The following is a 16652-nucleotide window of genomic DNA, read 5'->3' on the forward strand; positions in this document are numbered from 1 at the left end:
CTCTGAAAACATCACATTAGATGTCTACAAGTCTTAGAACACAATGCCCCATTTTGGTGAACATGAAACAGTGTTAAAATAGGTTACCATAGGTGCATAATTCTGAAGAAACTATGCTACCTAATTATTCTCCAAACTGACAACACCATGCTGAAATGGATATAACTTTAGGGGTTTCCACAGCTCTTTAAACTGAAAGACTGAAATGGACCAGTAAAGTAATAAGGGGAGTAAAAGCTGGTAAATGTCAGGAGATGGTGTTCAAGATTCTTCTATTTCAGGTCTTGATTTTTTTTTCTTCTTAAAACTGAGGGCTAGAGGAGGTATTTTAAGTAATAAACTAGCAGCCATTACTTGCTGTTAAAATCATTTTGGTTAAGAGACATCTAGTGCAGATATTCAGAAAATGCCTCCACTTAACTCTCTGCAGAGGCATCTTTAACTGAATTGTGCTTATCACATACAGCAATCAACTATTTGGTTGTTGCATTTGTTTTAAAATAGTGAATTTTGCTAAAGCATACGTCTGTCTTTATCCCGCAACTAATACCTTCCTTATGTTCTATCAAGTGAGTAGGTAGCCTTGGTGGGGCTTCCTCATATATGATTGGGTTTTACAGAGGTTAGGCAATGTCTCACACCTTTTCCAGTCTCAAGGAAGAAAGTATTTGTGTGTCAGTAAACACAGGACACACCCTGTTGACAGCAGTAAAATTTATTCCTTAGAATGATACATACGAATACAATAAAGGTAAACAAACTTTTAAAATTATCATCTCTGAGTGTGCTTTTACTTAATGTTAAACAATCAAATACAGATATGTACACAATATAGAGCACACTTGCTATTCAAAGAGAATAAACCACATTTTTTTTAACGTAAAATCCAGACTGAAACACAGGGTCACTTGTTAATGAGACTAACAAGCAAATCAAGTACTGAGCATAGTATTTGAGAGAATTAAAATAGAAAAGGTGAAACAGGAAAGAAGCAATTTTTAATGGAAGATAAGCTTCTACGATGCATCCAAACTCTGCTGAGCGTTAGTGTACAGCGATGTTACAAGGGCTCGAAGAAGAAACTCCCAGGTTAGCTTCTACCTGCTCACATGCTCATCATTTCCCTGCTGTTTTTCTCTGAAATTCTTGGAGTTTCAGGTGAGCAGTAGTGATTATGTTGCACACGTTAGTAGATTTGTTAGGGACTTTGTGTGCATCATAACTTTTTGAGTTGTTCAGTGACTAAAACATGACTTTCCTGGGCAAATATATGGTTGTTATTTGTTATGTTGATCTCTGAGGCACGCTTGGCTTGTTAGGGTCCATTGTTGACCACATGGACGAATTGATCACAGCTGATGTCCTTATAGTCTTCATTCACACACTAACCTTGAGATGCTGTATTACCAGGAGGTGGAACTGAGGGAGCAGATGAAAGGAGCGGCCAGCACCCTCAAATCCCTTATGTGATATTAATTTGCAATATTTTTTCTAATACAAAATAAACTTGTCCGCTTCATAATCTCTTATTATGAGCCTTAGCATTTAATGGCTGCCCCATCTCTCTCGCTTCTCACCTAGTTATTTCTTATATTTGTCTCCAATATAAAGATGTCACTCAGAGGAAAAACAAATCATAGTATTAGAAAGTTGGAATCTGACAGTTCAAAGTAAGCATGCCTTTAGAATTCACATGCTAATTTAAAATGGTCAGGGTTTTCAAACGACAGAATTCTTGCTTTCTCGTTGGTAAAATGGGAGCAATGTGAGTTCACTATTAGATTGTTGGTGTGACTGGAATAACCACCTTAAAGAATTCGGTTCCAGGCAGGCCTAGTCCTCAGAACCTTTGGAAAACGTCAGTTATCATTATCGCTCAAAGCGTTTTCTAGGATTCACAGCTCCTGGAAGCAGTAATTACTCCTAAGAAGAACTGTTCATTTATCATCTTAAAGCAGCAGGGATCCTAGAAAATGAAGTGTTTTCTGTGGTAAGTGAGGGGAAATGCAGACTGCAGAGCTACTGTGGAGCATGGAATTCTGGATGGCCGGAGTTGCCCCCAGGCCAGGCTGCGGCACTTCCCACAAGAGGGTTTGACGCAGTGGATGGTCATGTTACTTAGTTGATTTTTTTTTTTCCTCCAGAGTGATGTTGCTGTGGTAGAAAGTGAGAAAAAGAAACTGTGTGCCCTAGAACAAAAGAAGGCACCCAACAAGCCAACAGCCCTTTCCTGAGACTCTTCTCAGTGACAGATAGGGGGCACGGGGGTTACACATAACTGCGACTTCGTTTCCTTCCCTTCCTTCCTCTCTCCCCCTTCCTTCTTTCCATTCATCCCTGTGTACTCTCAATAAATCCTCATGGGAAGAACTAACATCAGGAATTATACCAGCAAATGGCTATTACACACATTCTCAGCACTTTACCACATATTTAGCATTTGTTAGGGCATCCTCATCCAGAAGATAATGATTTCTATAAGCACATTTTCATCTCAAGGGTACATTATCATGAAACATGATAAAAATTCATCATCTGGAAGGGGCCTTGATTTGAATTATTTTATTCTTCAATTTATTTCTTTCTCTTAATTTTTAAAGATGTATTGTGGCTTTCCCCAAGGCTCACAGGCAATCTCAGAAGAGGGGGTAGTAATGTTTTAAGAGCTAGAGGTCAGAGAAGACAAGGGGAAAAGATTGCTAAGATGCACCCATGAACTTACAACAGCCTTGGTTGCCTGCACAAAACCAGAACAAAATCAACAGTCTACATTCTACCTTTGAGGTGGGAAAGGCTCATGGCTTTCACCCTTCACTGAGGCAAAATTGAAAGGTGATTATTGCTGGGGGTGGGAAAGAGTCAGTTTTCGAAGATGTAGTCCCTGGTAGGTCAGTCACACTCCAGTGGGCGGTTCACACCCATGAGTATATGGGCTGCACAAATTAGAAGAAGGCATGACATTGGGAGGAGGAGTTGGGGGAGGATCTGGGATGAGTTGTGGGAAGAGTAGGGATGAATATGATCAAAGTACATTGTATGCAAGTGTGGAATGCTCAAACAATTAACAAAAGTCTTATATCTAATAAAAAGAGCTGAAGGAAGGTGATGAACTGATGCATTTTTGTGACTAGCTCTTGCAGAGTCAAGTTATTAGTTTTTCTTACCACCATTGAAGAGTAGGGGAGACGGAAAGAGTAGAAAAAGAAGCAAAGAAAGGAAAGGGTGGGAAGAGATGGAGAAGAGAGTAAAGTTGGTAGAAGCAGTTCTCTGCTTTCCATCCCTCTCCTGCATCAGTCGCCTCACAATCCTTCTCCAGCCTTCCGTGCTGAGTATTTTTGAGCTCACATGTCACATCTCTACAGACTGGCTGACCTCCGTTTCCTGATCCAACCAGATGATGCCAGAGCATCCTTGTGATGAGCCCCCTGCTTGGCTAGGAGAGTCTTCCTGCCCTGCTCAGATGGAGGAGTGGACATATACCACCATTCCTGTTTTACACTGGCTCCACCCTTTCTGTTCCTCATCCACATGGTCTTGCTCTCCGGCTTTAGTGTCCTCAGAGATGCTGATAGAGGATGCTCTGAGCCATCATCCTTCATCCTTGCAGGATGAAGCACATCTAGCTAGCAGCCTCCTTCCCAGGGTTACATCCAGGCACTGGGGAGTCCACAAATGACCACCAAAGCTTGTTTCAGTTCTGTTCACCAGTGAAGGAATAGAGAAATGTCCAGAATCTGTGGAGTGGCACAGATTGTCATTTGTCACACCCATAGTTTCTTTCACTAATTTACTCTTGTATCTTAATCATTTTACTACTGACTCATTAACTGGGTAGATGAAGAAAGAGCCCAGTGCTCAGTGCTCCTCACAGCCAGTGTCTGTGTATTCTGTAAAAGAATTCTGGTCTGGAAAGATGACTGTCATACCCTCTTGGGCAGTCAGAGACTGAGTATGGTCATGATAGGTGATACACCTTCCTAGCCCAGTGTGTCTAAACCAGGACATGCAAATTTAAAAGCTCAGACCATGTGTCTGCAATGTGAAGTACTTTCCAATGCTGCCTGTTAAATATTTCCAGTCTATGTGATGTCACCTATTCTTTAAATAAATGTTGCCAATTTCAAAGTGGTCATTATCTTTCTCCTGACAAGTGGTCAGTTTGTAATACAAAAACCAAAGCATCACAACACATCTTCTGTACTCATTGTTAATTTTTACCAAAGTGCAACCTACAAGCAGATGAAGTTAGAAGAGGCTAAGGAAACAAAAATTATGGAAACCATCACCCTTTATTTGATAAAAAAAAAATCATCTCAAAATAGAACTTGTCAATAGAGAAAAAACATATAAGTTTTAGCTGGCCAGTTGTTCCTCCTTTACCAAATAAGTCAATTAAAGACCCTTCATTACAACATGCCAGCTAATACCAGAAAATTTGTCAGGACAATGGCTCATTTGTAATGCTACAAAATTGGTGTGGTATGCAGCTGTTCAAGTTTGAGCAGCAGTAAGTCAGAGATAAATAGCAAATGTTCTCTGACGTTGATAAAAAATAAATTAAAAAAAAAGAACTTCTACCCTGCTTAGAAATGAGATTAAGGCAAGAGGAAGTTAATGAAGCTAAGAAACCTTTCTTGTTTAAACATGAGAATTCACACTTTCCTATCATATGGTTTCTTTATGAATTTTCATTCTTTATTTTCTTGTCTGCTCTTGAAGGTGTCACCTCAGATACAGCTAGGGAAATTCACAGGAATCCACAAGGACAATCCCAGATTAGACTACTAATCTAATGGTAGTGGAGAGGGTGCCTGAATTGGCTTACCCCAGTAATCAGATTGGTGAATACCCTAACTGTCATCATAGAGCCTTCATCCAGTAACTGATGGAAGCAGATGCAGAGATCCACAACCAAGTACCAGGCCGAGCTCTCGGAGTCCAGTTGAAGAGAGGGAAAGGGGGATTATATGAGCAAGGGGGGTCAAGATCATGATGGGGAAATCTATAGAGATGACTAAACCAAGTTCCTGGGAACTCATGAACTTTAGAACCACAGCTGTGGAGCCTGCATGGGACTGGACTAGGCCCTCTGCATATGGGAGAGAGATGTGTAGCTTGGTCTGTTTGAGGGACCCCTGGCAGTGGGATCAGGATTTATCCCTGGTGCATGAGCTAGCTTTCTGGACCCTATTACCTATGGTTCCACGCCTTGCTCAGCCTTCATGCAGGGGGGAGAGGTGCTTGGTCCTGCCTCAACTGAATGTACCAGGCTTTGCTGACTTCCCATGGGAGCCCTTACCCTTTTGGAGGAGGGCATGGGGGGCTGGTCAGGGGAGGGGGGAGTCTGGGGAGGAGTGTGAGGAGAGATAAGAGGGGGATCTGCAGTTGGTATGTAAAATGAACAAAAAAAAAAATTCTTAAAGAAAAGAAAATGCCCCAAGTAGTGACTCAGATGTGTTTCCATGGCGATATTTACAGACACACACACACACACACACACACACACACACACACATACACACACACACACATACAAAAAAAAAACACCTCAAAATAGTTTTGAATATTTACTAAAATAGAAATTGATGTAGATAGTTCTTTATGTCAATCACAACTACAAGATATAAGGGATGAATATAAGAAATCCAGAGATCCTTGTCCTTTGAAAATTATTTGCAGTGTAACCATCCATGTGTAATTATCTAAGAGTAATATATACATCCTCAAATGGTTCCCCTCAACCACAGATGAAGTTGCTGGGGGTCACTAATCACTAAATGAAATGACTAAATAATATCTCATTGCTACACCTAAAACTGTCTAAGTGGAGCAAAAATTACTTCTTGAAAAAAAATAAGAATTTTAAGTATGTTTCTCTCTAAACACAGAAAACAGAAGAAATTTAAGCAGTTCCAGGAAGAATTGAACATTTGGGTCCAGTCTTCACTTCAGCTCGATCCTAATACAAACCCCACCCTTCCTCCTGAAGGAGAAGGCCAAGAAGGATCATGGGAGGAGTTACCACAGTTTAATGTGAAAGCAAGCTGTTGAAGACTTCACCATCATCCTGGGAATCTCGCAATATACACTGTCCATGTTTACTTCTCAAACCCAGACTCTGCTCCCAGACACTCGAAGGTCGTGATCCCTGGCTGATGGCTTACAGCTGCTTTTCAACGGTTCCTCCAAAGCACGAAAGGCATTGTTAGATAAAGAAGTCACTAGTAGTGCCACCCCGCCCAGCGTGCACTCCTATTAAAAGGACTGGTGAACTGGACGGCAACTCTTCATTACCTGCTGTAATAAAGCAAACAGTTCCTGTGGCAGCAGCATTCCTGTTTTATATGTTGCCAGGTTTTCTTAACTGTTTATGGTAATGAGCTAACTTCTGAGATACATAATCTCAAAGAAAAACAGGATAGGAAATATGGGACTTTCACTGGGCTAGTATACGATGCCCTAGGTTAGTTTATGAGGCGTTTCTTTGCGGGTGTTAGCAAAGCTAATCCAGGAGTTTAAAACCTCTCAGTTCAAAGCGTGTTAAGAAGTCTCAAACATCCTCTACAAACTACGATGGGAAATGGAATTGTAAAAGCTACAAGGTTGGGTTAATTAGTCAAACCTAGTTCGGCATTGCTTTTTTTTTTTTTTTTTTTTTTTTAAGTTCAGGAGAAGGGGGCTTTCACACAAAAGGTGAGCATCCCGATCACCAGGTTGGAGGCAGGCTGGCACAGACGGGAAAAAAGGGGTCCACCATGTTTTTCTCTCCATCTTTTCTCTTTTTACCTGCAAGAGGAAAGATTAATGCTGAAGGGAATGTCCAGATGCCCAATTCTGGGCAGGAAATCACCTGCTTTGGGACCTGCCATGTTTCCTTGACAGTTGAAATCATGAATACAGAGCTGTCTACTTACCAAGGATGCTTGCCTGAAGGAGAGAAACTGACACCACGGGCATTGGTCAGTGACCCTTCATTCCTCATCATCACTAACTGAAGTTCTAAAGCACAAGAGTGGTATCTAAAACTCCTAGGCAAAAGCCAGAATTTACACCCACCCCCCACCCCCAAAAGAAAGAAAGACAACAGATGGAAATGAAAGAAAAAGGAGAAAATAAGGCTGGAGCTCCTGGATTTTAAATTTCATTCTGTTTAATTCAAGTCTAGTTACTATTGTATATATGTGCTGAGGACTTGTAATTATAAAAAGAAGAAGGAGGAGGAGGTGGTGGAGGAAAGGAAGGAGGGAAAGAAAGAAAAAAGAAAGAAAGAAATGAAGGAAGAAAGATTTTTAGATTTAACTTCTAAGAGAAAAACATTCATAAAAACTTATACAGTATTCCCTTTTGTAAACTTAGCACCTGATATTCACTGACCGGGCAGCCTGCGGCCCCTTGTTCTCAATGAAAGGAAAGAATACCTAATACCAACTTGCCTAATGTTGAAGGCCAGAGCCTTCCTGTCACCAAATGTCGAACCTTTAAAGAACTGGACATGTATGTTAATGTTACGATATAACTGTAAGTAAGGCTTTGGGAGTTTGTATTATTGTAGAGTTGCTTCTCTGTGCTTTGAGGTTGGGAATGTGGAGAGACAGGGCTGGAGCAGTCACATAGGGTGTATCCTCAACATTGAGGTGTCTTTGTGTTCTTGTAGGTTGTTGAGACCCAAGGTCTCAGAGGAACCTAACTATTCCCATCAGCAACAGCCCCCAAACCTGGAGAAATTCTTGAAAGGTAGGCAAAGCTTTCTCCCTGAGAGCCACTAAGAATGCTGGGAGCTGCTGTTTAGAGGTGTGTTCTTTAGGTCCATAGAACCCAAACTCTTCCCTTTCCATAGAGGAATCCTGTCCTCTGGTTTGTCCCAGAGAATTTCTTACTAATAGTATTGGGAATTCAGAAGATGTGTACATTTTATTTTTATTATACATAATCTGTAAAAACCTTCATATTTATGGACAGCCATGCACCACATGCATATATTATATGATGCTCACAAGAAGGAAAGTACAAGCATCTCTTCATACATTTACCACTTCTATATGAAGGAAACACTTGAAATCTTCCTTCTAACTTTTGAAAAATACATATAGCACATTATTCACTGCTGTATTTTTGCTGTCAAAACTATAACGCGATAGAACACCTATCACCATTCTTCTTCTTAACTTTAACAGGACAGCTGTTGTTCTTCAGTCCCTCCCCATCCCACACTACTCAACCTTCAGGAAGTTAGTGCCTGGTACATTTCTCCTAACATTTCCACTGTATTCTCACAATGAATATATTTTTTTCCTAAAAGTAATACACATCTTAAAACTAGATGCATTTTCTAAAAACTAGGTGGATTTAAAGTTTTCCCTGAAATCTTGTTACTGTCATATGAATTCCAATGCCCTTTGGAACACTGGGACTGTGTTCTAGGAGTGACCTGAGAAATGTCCATACACTTACGTCTTCAGGTTGTCCTGAGTGTGACTACTGCTCACAGAAAGCACTAGGCAATTAGCAATGGAAGTGATTTATTTCTAGGGAACCAGTATGCTGAAATCTGCAATTACTCACGAGAACATAAAGCACAGTAAATCTTCATAATGGAAAAGCACTGTGACAGGGAAAAGTCTAAGACCCATGCCTTCCTGTTCTTATCCAATGGGGAAGTCCCAACACAAAGTGAACTTCACATTGGTGGGATCCTAATATCACTTTGAGAGAAAGTAGAGGGTACCAGCTGTGAAAAATCTGCCTCTGTAGACACCAAGAGAAATTCTAGAATCACTTGTCTAACCTTAAACATTCCTTCTTCCCCTCAGTGTATCATACATTTAATCCCAGTAATAGTTAACAGGTAAAAACTTTGTCCAAGTGCCTCCCTGTCTTCGTGTAGCTAGGAAGCAATGGGAGATCCAGGGCCAGGGTCAGAAAGGTATGTTGGGGGTAGAAGCTAGCATGCAGATGTCATCCCCAGGACAGAAATGCACTTTCTCAAAACTAAACATGGCAGCCTCCACAAGAAAAAATGGTTTTGCTCCAAAGGGATTTTACATAAGCAATATCTCCCATGGTTTTTGACAATCTGGTCTGGCTGATGCCTTTTTCTTCTTCTGTTCAAGACAATGAATAGAAAAGAGATTTTGATAATGAAATTACCATTTTAAATAACTCACACTGCTGTACCATTTATCTTCATTTTGGATTATTAGTAACTTGTGGCACTTGGGAGAATAATTTGATCCAGTTTATATAAAGAATGTGTCCCAACATTGATAGAGATTAATACTTCAAAAGTTTGTTGTGTAATTTGTTCATTTGGGAAAATTAAATATAAAGGAGAGAAAGGTGAATTCAATATTTGAATTTTGGAAAATCAGCCTCTGTCATATTCTGGTGCTATTATACTGTGGCAGTTGAGAAATTTTCCTAAAATTCCTTTTGCCAATGAAGTAAGATTAATAGTCCCAGTACTATCTATCACAGGAATTTTGTAAAGTATATGTAGGAAATTTTATATAGAAGTCCTGTAGATTTGTACACTGTAATTTGAAACATTTAAAAAAGTGTGTGTGTGTGTGTGTGTGTGTGTGTGTGTGTGTGTGTAATGTGTGTGTGGAGAGGACCCATTTCTTTTTTGAGACAGGGTCTCTCACTGGCCTTGAACTCACAAACTAGAGTTCTCAGGCTGACCAATGAACTCCAGGGATCTACCTCTGAGACTGCATAGCATTGAGAAAACAAATGAAATTTGTCACCCCTGCATTTATAAATCTAGGTTCGGGAGACTGAACTTGAATTCTTTTTTTTTTTTTTTTTTTTGAAGTTTTTTGAGACAATGTTTCCCTGTGTAGCTTTGGAGCCTGTCTTGGAACAGTGCACCACCACCCCCACCCCCCAAGCCCTCTGAATTTAGATTCTTAAGCCCTTTACGAACTGAGCTATCTCCCTTCCTCACTTTGAATGCTTATGCTTAAAGAATTATTCTTTTTATTTCATGAATGTGTGCATGTCTGTGTGTGGTTATGTGCATGAGTGATGTTGCCTGAGGAGGCCAGAAATGTCAGATCCCCTAGAATTGGAGTAATAAGATGTTAAGAACCAATTAACATGGATGCTGGAGATCAAACTCAGGTCCTCTGGAAGAAAAATGTGCACTTTTACCTGCAGATCAAACTTTCCAGCCTCATGACTTTAAACTACGTGAACTGTATGTTGTAAACAATACAAAACAAAACAAAAATTACAGAAAAACGGATCAAAATTTAAGTGTTTGGGGGCCAAAGAGAAGATTGTAAAATGAAGCTGTAACACTACTTACTATTTCTGCTCTTGTATTTGTATCTGCATTAAGGTACATAGCAGAAAAATATAAATTATCAGAATTTTCCTTTGTTATTAGGCCAACCATGCCTATGTTATGGGTAGTAATAAAGCTGCCAAATCTGTTTGGTGACTTTCTATAGAAGAAATATTTTTAAAAATAGAAAAGGGCTTTCATCTGGATTTCCACATTGATTACCTATCTCACCAACATTATTTGAATCGGTGTTCCATTGTTTTGTGTTACAATAGTCAATCTGCATTGAGAGTTGACATCCGATTGATTGCCTTGATTCAAGCCTTTCTCTTCTGCTAAGTACCTATACTGCCAAAGCATCTGATACATGGTGCCTAATGCATCCATCACAATATACCATGGAATCATATACACTAAATTATGTTATCATATATCTTTGCTTTTATTTCATATTCTCAGTCTGTGTCATCATAATATAAAGATTGGAGTTACAAAAACAATTATTTGTCAGCATAATTGAAATTATTTTCTCAAGGTGATCAACTTGACCTCTGTTGCTGCAAGCCACAGGAAAATGTAATGGAATCCAGCTACTATGACAAAAGCTAATACTTGGAAAGGTCAAGGACCTTTCCGAAGGTCAAGCCATGGCTTAAGGAATCTTGGTGATATTTTAGCTTTATATATATATATATATATATATATATATATATATATATATATATATATATTAGCTTGTTCCTACAGTGATTTTCTTGTATGCTATGTGTGCTTCCAAGAACTCCTACCAAGCATCCAAGGCCAAACGATCTCCTGAACTATGGTAACACCCTTATGGAAACAATGCCAGTCTCCTATAAGGCTCTTATACAGCCTTACTAACATTATAGACTCCTAACATTTTTACCTAACCACTTCTAGAAATGTAGATCGAGCACATAAATACCCTTTTTGATAGACTAACTAATCATTAGTTCTCAGTTGACCTCCTCCTTTACCACTCCCCTTTTGGGTTATAAAAGAAAGCCTGATGGTTGCTGCCTGAGAAAAACTCTTATTTGCCTTTATGACCTTGTAAGAATTCAAGTCTGGTGACCTTGCAAACCAGAGGATTGCTATTGCTTGGGTTTATAACTGAATACCTCAGAGCCTTGGAAGAACTGAGAGGTATAAGGAGACTGAGAGGAGGATTTAGAGGAGAGAACTTGAGGACAAGATGGAAGATGAGGAAGAGCCAGATGGGGAAGAATGAGATGGGTAAGAACAAGATGAGAAAGATCAAGATGGGGCAAAACTAAGATGAGAGAATTAAGATAGAACATAGAGGGGACAGCAGATAAATGTAGAGAGAAATCAGGCAAGAAAGGAGCTAGGCATGAGAGCAGAATAGAAGCTGTGTAGAGAGAGAATTGATACAGAATAATAAAGTGTATAGACTAAGGAGTTTTGTATACATAGATTCATTTCCTGTCATCAAAGATTAATTATCAGCTGGTTGTAGATTCTTCCTGGACCCTAGGAGGGGACTATAAAGGGGCTGGAACCCCATGGTTCCCTTTACTCTATTTAGCTGCAGGACTTTTAGGTGCCATTCATTATCTGTGCCTGCTCTAAAATGCATGTAATTTACATAATCTTCAACTTAATTTGGCATTACTGTACAGTAAGGACACACACAGAAGCAAAATATGTCTTAGCACTATAGTGGAGACTGAACACCCACAGGTCCCCGAGGTTCTTGACTGCTTCTTTTTTCTGGTTCTTGATTACTTTAAAAGGAAGTTGGGCACCACAGATCAACCACAGAGCAATGAGAAATCCCAGTTCATCAAAATCTGACCAGTTTCTCAAAGACAGAGCCTGAAAGTAAGTCATTTTCATTCAGCTTCCACTGAGGAATATAATCTAACAGCTAATGGATTTTAAATCATAGTCGTACTTGGAAAAGTTATCCTTTCTTGTGTTTTTAAGAATATATTAAATAAAACTGTAGGTTCTAATTTTAAGTAGCCAGCCATTTTCTCCATCCTATGCTTATTCTGACCAGACTGGTACTCATTTCCAAAGTCCAGCCTTCGTAGGAGCCGCTGTGGAGAGCTGCTCTCAATAGCATTTTCTTGACCTGAATGAGTTGATTCTCAGAAGGAAGGGGAAATGCTTAATTTCTGGGCCAGTTTCACTATTAATAGCCAGCGTAGCTGTGGTTTAATGTGGAGCTGGGTCAAAAGGCTTCAGAATGGCGCCTAGCTGGTCCTCCTTCCAGCCAGTGTGGGCAGCGAGGACCATTCTGCTGTCTCAGTCCTGTAAGGCTGATGAGACAGCACCTCTGCTCTGTCTCTGTGGCCAGAGTTCCTTGGCCAAAGCAAGTGGAAAGCTCAGGCTGTCATCCAAGTCTCTGAGGTGAACGCGTATTTTTCTGGCTCAGATATTTGAAAAAAGCTACCTCTTTAATTTCACTGTTCTTTTCGCCTTTACATGTTTATTTCTTACCTAGGTCTCTGTCCATGGTGTGTGTGTGTGTGTGTGTGTGTGTGTGTGTGTGTGTGTAGTGTGTAGTGTGTGTGTGTGTCTGTGTGTGTGTTTGTGTGTGTATGTGTGTGTGTGTGTGTGTGTTATATGAAGTTGTATGTATACCTACACTCCTCATTTGACATGTGTGTTACATGAAACCTGTGTGCCTGTTCTCCCCAACTTCTTGATGATTAAACTGACTGATCTGGAGTTCCTTTGGAATAATTTCAGCCTGCCAAGCTTTAATAATATTTTTAGTATAAATCCATTTTTGATTATTTAACAATGATAAATCAGATGTAAGGGCTCTTGAAGACAATTAAATATTCATGCCAAATACTACAGGAATTTAGTTTTTGACCTAACTCAAAATACTCTAGAAAATTTAAAAGATTTTTGAGCCCCATTTCCTTCACTATTACACAAGAGCCCTGATTTTCCATTTAGAATCCTAAATAACCTAAAAGTTAGTGACCAGTAAATTTGACAGTTTATTTTGGTTGTCAAGTTGACACAACCTAGAGTCACCTGGGATACAAAACCTCTAGCCTTCCTGAGGAGGTTTATCTAGATTAGGCCATTGAGGAGGGAGGCTCCACCTTAACTGAAGGCCATACCATCCCGTGTGCTGAGGCTTTGAACTGCATAAAAAGGAGAAAATCAGCTGAACACCACCAGTATTCCTCCCTCCCTTCTTCCTGGCTGTGGATGTCACATGACCAGCCATCTCCTGCTCCTGCCTAAATGCCTTCCACGCTTGGTGGAATGACTTTCCCACCATGATAGACTATACCCTGGAATTGTGAACCAAAACAGCCACCCCCCTTTCAATGTTACTTTTATTTTGTAACTTATTTGCAATAAGGAGTAAAGTCACTGAGAAGAGGAAGTAACTGAGGGCAAATAAGGTTGGATTTACTAACCCCCACAATGCTTTAAAGATATTCACAGGAATGACTCACTCTCTTCACTCCCTCACTTGATGAAGCAACCAGAAATGCTCATGAGCTTGTAATTTAGGTTCTCATGGCTTGGTCACCAAGCTCTGAATCTATTGGGGGTGGTAAGTGGGGCTCCTAGGAGGCAGAGCTTAGTGGAAGGAAGTTCCATTATTAGGGGCATACACTGAGGGGTATGGGGGCCTCAGCCTCGCGTCTCTTTGTTCCCACTTGCCATGAGATATGCAGGTTGCCTTCTCTTGTGCTTCCTGGGGTGATAGTCTGTCTTGAAACTGGTCAGACAATGAACCCAACTGATCAGAGACTGAAAGGTGTGAGATCAAGACTGAGAATAGATTTTCCTGCTTCCAAGTTATCGGTTTTTGTCACTGCCACAGGAGGCATATTTTCTTTTACAAGGCAAGTATCAGGGAGACATAAATTTATAGCAATGTTCTTAGGGTAGATTTTTGTGAGAAGTATAAAATATCTAAAGTGAAACAGTGTTTTTTTAAATTAATACAAAACAATTTTCACTGTAAGCATCTCAATAGTAAGCATTTTCCAATACTTTGACTATGTTACACACACCTGTGGGGAGCGGAGGTCACCCAGTATAAGTGAAGTCCTTGGGGAATGTGCATTGTTGACACAGTACAGCCATGCCAAGGAAGAATGCCTCAGCACTATGGGAGTGGCAAAGCCTTCCCAGGTGAGGTTCAGAAGGATGGCAAAACCTTCCTCAGGTCCAAGTATAAATATTGACAGCGTGTGCAGCAATATCCACTGTGGCTTTCTCTTCCCAGATGTTTAATGCAGAAGACTGCTCCTGCACAGAGACTGCTCCCAGGAAGACTATGGAGCCCCTCCCCAGCTGTATGCAATAACTCTGCCTCCCTGTTCCACTGTATATGATGACGAGGAGCTGCCTGGGAACTGCAGCTTCTTCACCAGAGAGCCCAGACTACCGGATCCAGCTCTTCTCTGTCTGTGTGTCTGTCCTGCCTTCATTCCCTCACTACTCCTTAGAGTTCCAGGTCTCACACTGTAAAAGGAAACAGCCCACATCTCTGCTTTAAGGTTGATTCTTTTTTTTTTTTTTTTTTTTTTTTTTTTGGTTTTTCGAGACAGGGTTTCTCTGTGTAGCTTTGCGCCTTTCCTGGGACTCACTTGGTAGACCAGGCTGGCCTCGAACTCACAGAGATCCGCCTGGCTCTGCCTCCTGAGTGCTGGGATTAAAGGCGTGCGCCACCACCGCCCGGCTAAGGTTGATTCTTAAATTGCTTTTTTCACTGACTCTGTATTGTTTCTGATTAGTGTCAGTACCTTTCTCAAGGAAAAAAAAAAAAAAACTTTCAGTGAAATATTCTAAAAACAATGTCAATGTTATTATATTTAGAATGCTATTATTCTGCAGGATCATTTCAACATTTCCATTGTGCTCCTTCTGAGAGATTTTGCTTATCTTTTCCTTTCATTAATCTTCATTAATCTTGTTTTGTTGTTTGGTTGGATTCCCTTGTCAGGGAGACGCAGGGTGAGTGGCTCTGTGATTTTAAAGGATTTTAGAGCTAATCTTGTCTTATTTTTAGTGTGTCAATATTGGACTTAAACTGTACTATTGTAGGGCAGAGTTCAGTCAGCCTTTCCACCGTAGTCGGATTATTTCCTGGTCCCCTGCCTCCTGCCTTCCAGGGAAAAGCACACGGTTTCCCACCCGGCACAGAGGAGTCTCTCCAACATCACCAACAACTGTTCAAGCACCCACTGAGTGATGTCTCTTTCTGTCTCATTGGACAAGCTAGAGGACAGGCAGTATTTTCTTTTCAAACTATCCTAAACTATGTGTGTTTCAAACCATCCCAAAAGTACACTTTGTGAACAAGGTGATATGACTGGCAAACTAACTACCATGGATTTGTGAGGACAATAGCCCTAAATACACAGCTGGCTGGGTAGATTGTTCCTTAAACAGACTTGGCACACCAGGCCATTTCAACATCTGGATGCCACAGAATGCTGTGGATCCAAAGCATCCCATAGTGACATTATCTAAACAAGTATTTGCTGTTTACCTAAAGATCCTGGGAAGTATGAAGGAGAAGAGAAGAGGCCTCCAGGGTAGGGGTAGAGACTTCAGTAACTCATCAAGTCTGCTCCCCAAACTGTTAGCCCCACCCTGCATCTGCCATGTGTGGGGTTAACTGGATCTCCCCTCATAGAAGGCAGTTCAGTGGCTGTCACCTCTAGGATGGCTGCACACACTCCATGTATCTCTATTACAGTGGTTGGTATCTTAGGTTCGGTGGTTTTGAAATTTTGTTACGAGGTAATTACAGATTCACAAGCAACTACGAAAAATAATGAAAATTAGCACATCCTCTACTTCCCCACCAGGACGACCTTTCATAAATCTGAAGTGCAAGGTCACAACTCAAACCTGACATGGATGCAATCGGGAGACACTTTTCACGTGTTTATTTACAATTTCTATATGTTCTCATCAGTGAGATGTCTGTTCACATCTTCTGTCCAGGTTCATAGTGGGTCATTTGGTTTCATGGGGGAATGAACTGTTTCTACTTGTCTTGATATAGCTCCTTCCTCATTGTGTAGACAAGTCCATAGTAGATGGTTATTTTTTCTTTCAGCATGTTTATTGGGAATACTCCATTGCTGTATTAGTCCTATATTGCTTCATAACAAATTATCCCCAAACCCAGCAGCTTAAAGACCAGGAGCACTGCTATCTCTCACAGTGTCAGTGGGTGGATGAATTATTCTTTAATGTCTGAGCTGAATGGTTCTTGATCAGTTTCTCTGGGTAGTTGAAAGCTGCAACCGAGATGCCAGCCATAATCCTATGCCCCCAATGGCTCACTCCAGTCACTGGTAAATCAGCTTGGGGCGTTGGG

The 16652-nt window shown here is 40.6% G+C and overlaps 1 protein-coding gene across 1 annotated transcript in view; it reads right to left on the minus strand.

The window, feature by feature from the left end:
• The window catches only part of Cntn1 (contactin 1), a 132489-nt gene that overhangs the window by 61133 nt on the left and 54704 nt on the right, over positions 1-16652 (minus strand). The gene's annotated exons all lie outside the window — the stretch shown is intronic.

Source organism: Peromyscus eremicus, chromosome 20 (assembly GCF_949786415.1).
Source record: "Peromyscus eremicus chromosome 20, PerEre_H2_v1, whole genome shotgun sequence".
NCBI lineage: Eukaryota > Metazoa > Chordata > Mammalia > Rodentia > Cricetidae > Peromyscus > Peromyscus eremicus.